Source organism: Triticum aestivum, chromosome 6B (assembly GCF_018294505.1).
Source record: "Triticum aestivum cultivar Chinese Spring chromosome 6B, IWGSC CS RefSeq v2.1, whole genome shotgun sequence".
Classification (NCBI taxonomy): Eukaryota; Viridiplantae; Streptophyta; class Magnoliopsida; order Poales; family Poaceae; genus Triticum; species Triticum aestivum.
The window spans coordinates 103,338,988-103,346,651 of record NC_057810.1 but is presented as its reverse complement, the minus strand read 5'-3'; positions in this window follow the sequence as shown (position 1 = coordinate 103,346,651).

Sequence of the window (7,664 nt, the reverse complement as noted above, 5' to 3'; positions counted from 1 at the left end):
AGAATCGATCAACATTTTTTTTCAGAGTCCAATTTTTTTTTCAAAATTGATGAAATTTTTATGAAAATCTGTGAATATTTTTATAGTCGATGAAATTTTTTAAAATTTGTAATTTTTTTGCAGAAGCACTGAAATTTTTACAAATTCGTGAACTTTTTTTTTATCAAAATCGATGAACTTTTTTCAACTCTGTGAGCTTTTTCAAAACTCGGTGAACTTTTCTCAAATTCATGAACTTCTTTTTATCAAAATCGATGAGCTTTTTTCAAATCTTTGTTTATTTTTAAATCTGGTGAACTTTTTTAAAATTATTATCTTTTTTAAAATTAATGAACTTATTTTTTTTGTTTTTGCGAACATTTCTTTGAAAAACCATGATATTTTATTTAAAATTGATGAACTTTTTTAAAATTTATGAATTCTTGTTCAAATTTATGTTTCCTTTTTAAAAAAGATTTGTACTGGGACTGAAACATCTTTCAAATAAAACAGTTTTGGGATAGATTACAGCGAAGTTATAGTGGTGAAGTGGTAGTAAGATCAATATGTTATTTATGGCACCTGGGTTTGATACGTCTCCAACATATCTATAATTTTTTATTGTTCATGCTATATATCTATCTTGAATGTTTTATATGCATTACTGTACTATTTTATATCATTTTTTAGGACTAACCTATTAACCTAGTTCCCAGTGTCAGTTGTTTTTTCCTTGTTTTTGACTTTTTTAGAAAGGAATATTGAAACGGAATAAAACTTTCGCAATAATTTTTCTTGGACCAAAAGACACCTATCAAACTTGGGAAGGGGGCCAGAAGAGTCCCGAGGGCATCACAAGCCAGGGGGGCGCCAGGGCGTCCCCTGGCTTGTGGGTCCCTCGGGAGTCCACCGACCTCCGTCTCAGCTCTATAAATCCTAAAATATTCCCAAACCACCAGAAGCCTCCACAAAAATACTTTTCCGCCGCCGCAAGCTTCTGTTCTTGTGAGATCCCATCTTGGGACCTTTTCCAGCGATCTGCCAGAGGGGGATTCGATCACGGAGGGCTTCTACATCAACCCTATTGCCCTCCCGATGATATGTGAGTAGTTTACCACAGACCTACGGGTCCATAGCTAATAGCTAGATGGCTTCTTCTCTCTCTCTCTTTGATCTTTAATACCATGTTCTCCGCGTTGTTCGTGGAGATCTATTCGATGTAATCTTCTTTTTCGGTGTGCTTGTTGAGATCTGATGAATTGTGGATTTATGATCAGATTATCTATGAATATTATTGGAGTCTTTTTTGAATTCTTATATGCATGATTTGATATATCTTCGTATTTCTCTTCGAATTATTGGTTTGGTTTGGTCAACTAGATTGGTTTTTCTTGCAACGGGAGAGGTGCTTAGTTTTGGGTTCAATCTTGCGGTGTCCTCACCCAGTGACATAGTAGGGGTAGCGAGGCACGTATTGAATTGTTGCCATTAAGGATAAAAAGATGGGGTTTATATCATATTACTTGAGTTTATTCCTCTACATCATGTCATCTTGCTTAAGGCGTTACTCCGTTCTTATGAAATTAATACTCTAGATGCATGCTGGATAGCGGTCGATGTGTGGAGTAATAGTAGTAGATGCAGGTAGGAGTCGGTCTACTTGTCACAGACATGATGCCTATATTCATGATCATTGCCTTAGATATCGTCATAACTTTGCGCTTTTCTATCATGCACCCAAGGACACATGTATAATTTTTCTAGCCATTTTGGTGAACTGGAGCATGTATTTGTAGTTCAGATTCTAATTATGGACATTAAATGCCTAGGAAACTCAATTAGTGTATAAAAAGGCCAAACGAACCCTGAATAAGTTTAAATTTCAGCGCAGATATCCTGTCGTTCCATGTTGCCCGTAGAAGAAAATACAAGGGGAAAAGAGGCAATGATTATCGTTTCACCCACAAGGGGGACACGTTTCCCTATCGGAACCACGAGTCTTCTTTGAGAGAAGCTCCAGTTTGTAAGAGGCTTGTAATAAAACTTGCGCCAAAATGGACAAAAAAAAGTCCTCGACATATATGTGCCATGTCGTGACACCATGCCAAGTTTCATGATTTTTTGGCAAGTTTTGGATTTACGGGGATTTAAAAACCGAGATTCTTCTCACGAAATGTTTTCAAATAGCACACGGATCACTCACGAAAGTCGTGTGCCTACCAAACTATGGCCGTTGCCCCCTCCCCCTACTATGCGCGCGATCTGAGTCGTGTGTTCTGATTGGCCAGAACTCAAACCCCATGGATTGTATGTCTGCACCGTTGGATGCTCCCAGATTGAACGACAATCTTCAGCCCTTTTGACAGCACATGAAGTATATGGGTAAGCAATGTGCGCATGCGTTGTGCTAGCTCACGCTTCCTTCTCTACTAAGTTTTCTATATTAATGTTGTTATATATCCAAACAGGCTACTGTTTCCCGTCACTCCTCTCATTGGTTTCCTGCCTTTTCTCCCATCGTTTTCCCGCTACCAGTGTCAGTGCTCATTGAAGGCTGGGTGGCGACACACTGGCCATGTAAATATCGCACATTGTTTCTAAAAGCACAAATGTGAGTGATAGGAGGGAGTAGGTCCCATAGGGTGACCAACGGGAAACGCCTTAAAGGCAAGGAGGCAATTCCTATCAGCAAGGTGCGGCTTCCCATCCGCTAGCCTAGTCGAATAGAATGCAGAAGTTAAGCGTGCTCGGGCTGCAGTAGTCCAAGGATGGGTGACTTGATGGGAAGTTACATATCTCAAGCTTCATTTAAATGCTATGACACGGTCATTATAGAGATAAAGAGATAAATATCTCTATAGTGACATGTCATGGCGATTATATAAACCTTGGGATCCTTGTTTTGCTAATTTGTAGACTAGGTTTTTATTGATTATTTTTTGCTCTGAAAAATTAAAGAACGATTGACTCTATGGTGACCTATCATGACGATTATATAAACCTTTTTTAGGTCGCATGCAGGATATAGGGGGTAGGGTGTTTTGATCAAGCATGTCTCCCTTGTGCGGTTTATAAACGTTGCACATATCTGTGGGCTCCCCGAGGTATATATATTATCCTTTACCGACAATGAGAGCGGCCCACACAATCTATCCCTTTGACCCAACAACGAGAAAGGTTTGACCATGATGGTTTCCTATTACTATGTGTGCCATGTTAGACCAAATAAAGTTTGAGCGCATGCGTTGGACGACACCCCCCTCCCCCCCGCCGCCTCGAAGTTGGGAAACCGACATCGTACGGATTGAACCAGTCTTGGGGTCGGGTACGTGATACGTCTCCGTCGTATCTACTTTTCCAAACACTTCTGCCCTTGTTTTAGACTCTAACTTGTATGATTTGAATGGAACTAACCCGGACTGACGTTGTTTTCAGCAGAATTGCCATGGTGTTGTTTTTTGTGCAGAAAATAAAAGTTCTCGGAATGTCCTGAAACTCCACGGAACACCTTAGAAAAAATAAAGAAAAATCCTCGCAAAAGATGAAGACCAGGGGGCCCACACCCTGCTCACGTGGGTGGGGGCGCTCCCCCTGGGTGCACCGCCCCTACCTTGTGGGCCCCCTGGTGGCCCTCCGACGCCAACTCCAACTCCATATATTGGCTTTCGGGGAGAAAAAAATCAGAGAGAAGAAATCATCGCGTTTTACGATACGGAGCCGCCGCCAAGCCCTAATCTCTCTTGGGAGGGCTGATCTGGAGTCTGTTTCGGGCTTCAGAGAGGGGGATTCGTCGCCGTCGTCATCATCAACCATCCACCATCACCAATTTCATGATGCTCACCGCCGTGTGTGAGCAATTGCATCGTAGACTTGCTGGACAGTGATGGGTTGGATGAGATTTATCATGTAATCGAGTTAGTTTTGTTAGGGTTTGATCCCTAGTATCCATTATGTTCTGAGATTGATGTTGCTATGACTTTGCTATGCTTAATGCTTGTCACTAGGGCCCGAGTGCCATGATTTCAGATCTGAACCTATTATGTTTTCATGAATATATGTGTGTTCTAGATCCTATCTTGCAAGTCTATAGTCACCTACTATGTGTTATGATCTGGCAACCCCGAAGTGACAATAATCGGGACCACTCCCGGTGATGACCATAGTTTGAGGAGTTCATGTATTCACTATGTGCTAATGCTTTGTTCCGGTTCTCTATTAAAAGGAGGCCTTAATATCCCTTAGTTTCCAATAGGACCCCACTGCCACGGGAGGGTAGGACAAAAGATGTCATGCAAGTTCTTTTCCATAAGCACGTATGACTATATACGGAATACATGCCTACATTACATTGATGAACTGGAGCTAGTTCTGTGTCACCCTATGTTATAACTGTTACATGACGAACCACATCCAGCATAATTATCCATCACTAATCCAGTGCCTACGAGTTTTCCATATACTGGTTTACACTTATTTACTTTTCCGTTGCTACTGTTACAATCACTACAAAATACCAAAAACATTACTTTTACTGTCTTTACTCTTGTTACCGTTACCACTACTATCATATTACTTTGCTACTAAACCCTTTGCTGCAGATACTAAGTTTCCAGGTGTGGTTGAATTGACAACTCAGCTGCTAATACTGGAGAATATTCTTTGGCTCCCCTTGTGTCGAATCAATATATTTGGGTTGAATACTCTAGCCTCGAAAACTGTTGCATCCCCTATACTTGTGGGTTATCAAGACTATTTTCTGGCGCCGTTGCCGGGGAGCATAGCTCTATTCTTTGAGTCACTTGGGATTTATATCTGCTGGACACTATGAAGAACTTGCAAGATGATCGAACTACTATTTTGCCCTCAACTATGAGGGGAGGTAAGGAACTGCCATCTAGCCTTGCACTAGATTCTCCTTCTGTTATGAGTAAGTTTGCGACACCTAAACCTACTACTGCTATTGATTCTGATATGTCGCACGTTATTGATGATGCCACTTCTGCTATGCATGATACTTATGATGAAACTACTTCTATGCTTGATACTACTGTGCCACTTGGTGAATATCTTGATGAGCAAATTGCTAGGTCTAGAGAAAGATAAATTATTGAACCTGAACACGATGATGTTAGTGATGATGAACCTATGCCTTCTATTCCTGAGGGTTATCTTTTTGATGCTGAATCTTCTGAAGCTATTCTTGCTTGCCAGGATAAACGTGAACGTAAGAGGTTGCTAATTAAATGGAGTAAAGAATCTTTTAGAGATAGGATGAGACCCGACCCTGCTTATGCTACTTCACCTATTAGTGTTCCTGATCAGGACTATTATGATTTTTCTGTTGATCCAGATATAATTACTTTGGTTTAATCTGATCCTTTTTATGGCTATGAGTCTGAAATTGTTGTGGCACATCTTACTAAGTTAAATGATCTAGCTGCCCTGTTTACTAATAATGAGAGATCGCGCTACCTTTATTTACTTAAGATATTTCCGTTCTCATTAAAGGGTGATGCTAAGATATGGTATAATTCTCTTGATCCTGGTTGTGTGCAAAGTCCCCAGGATATGATTTATTACTTCTCTGCAAAATATTTCCCCGCTCATAAGAAACAAGCTGCTTTGAGGGAAATATACAATTTTGTGCAAATTGAAGAAGAGAGTCTCCCACAAGCTTGGGGGAGGCTTCTCAAGTTACTTAATGCTTTGTCTGATCATCCTCTTAAGAAACCTGAAATATTTGATATCTTTTATAATGGACTAACTGATGCTTCCAGAGATTACCTGGATAGTTGTGCTGGTTCTCTTTTCAGGGAAAGAACACCGGTTGATGCTGAAATTCTATTGAATAATATGTTGGCAAATGAAAATAATTGGGCACCTCCCGAGCTAACTCCTGAGCCAGTTCCAGAGCCAATTACTGAGCCTATTCCTAAACCAACTCTGAAGAAGAGAGGTGTTCTATTTCTCAGTCCCGAAGATATGCAAGAGGCAAAGAAATCTATGAAAGAAAAAGGTATTAAAGTTGAAGATGTTAAGAATTTACCTCCTATTGAAGAAATACATGGTCTTAATTTACCGCCTGTTGAAGAAGTATATGATCTCAATTACTTATTTAATGAAGAACCTCCCGATATCCTGACATATGTAGTAAAGGTAAATTCTCTCTATAGATATGATAAAGCTGAAGTGCCTCCTACTAAAATTGCTAGTCAGTGCTTGGATGAGTTTGATGACTTTATGTTTAAGCAAGATGACTTTAATGCTTATTTTGGTAGACAATTAAAACGGAATACCTTCATGATTAAACACTTGGGTGATTATATGGCTGATATTAGAGGTGAACTTAAACTTGTTAGCAAACATGCTTCTATGGTTACTACTCAAGTAGAACAAGTACTTAAAGGTAAAAAAGAAGTGCTTGATTGTCACGACCGACTTTTTCAATAAATAAATATTGAGAAAAATCGATCTTTAAATCCCAGTATAGGAAAAAGTCATCCTTCTGGAGACAATGCTTGATAAACAGAGAACCAGTAGCATCAAATATATTACAGGGCTGAGCTGAGGCTGCTCAACAATTTATTACAAACTCGCCAATATCTTACATAAGGGCGGTTATGACACAGGGGTGTGGTGGCATACTACTAGCTCGAGGATAAGTGGTGGATGACTTGACTCCTAACTGGCAGCTCATCGAGCGTCGAGGTGAGGCTCGATGTATTTATTCTGGGATTGCGGAAGCGGATACTACAGTGATCAAAACAGGATCGCACGGGACTGACTGGGACTCGTCTAGGCGTCGGACTCGCTATCAAACTCTTCATCCATGAGATCGTCTTCATCAATATCTGGCCAAATCAACAAGCCAGGTGAGTACTTTGAAAGTACTCGCAAGGCAGTTCGGACAAAAGATATAATCAATGAATGCATGAATGCATCATAAATATGAATAATGATGCTCTTCTCAACAATAATATTATTTCATGACTTATTAAATAAAATAAATAACTGAAAACCGATCGGGTGTTTGGAGCGACGCCTCGAAAGGTGAACAAATAAAATGCATGCCACAGTCGGGCGTCTAAGCGACACCACATAAAGGGCTTAAAGGAAATACCACTGTCGGATATTGAGCGACCACAGACAGGGCTTAAAAGAAATACCACAGTCGGATATCTGAGCGACGTCACAGACAGGGCTTATAAAAGAAATACCACAATCGGATATTTGAGCGACGTCACAGACAGGGCTTATAAAAGTAATACCACAGTCGGATATCTGAGCGATGTCACAGACAAGGCTTATAAAAGAAATACCATAGTCGGACATCTGAGCGATATCACAGACAGGGCTTATAAAAGAAATGCCACCGTCGGACATCTGAGCAACGTCACAGACAGGACTTATAAAAGAAATGCCACCGGCGAACATCTGAGCGACGTCACAGACAGGGCTCATAAAAGAAAATGCCACCGTCGGACATCTGAGCGATGTCACAGACAAGGCTTACAATAAATGTAAAGAACAAGATTAGTCCATCCACAAGAATAATCTTTTAACCGGGTTTATCTCACATGAATTCCACCGGGGTTTTGGTCACTGAGACTGATATCTGACAAGATAAGATGAATATAGTACTTGAACAAAGTACAAGATAATTGAAAGATTTGAGACTCTGCAGA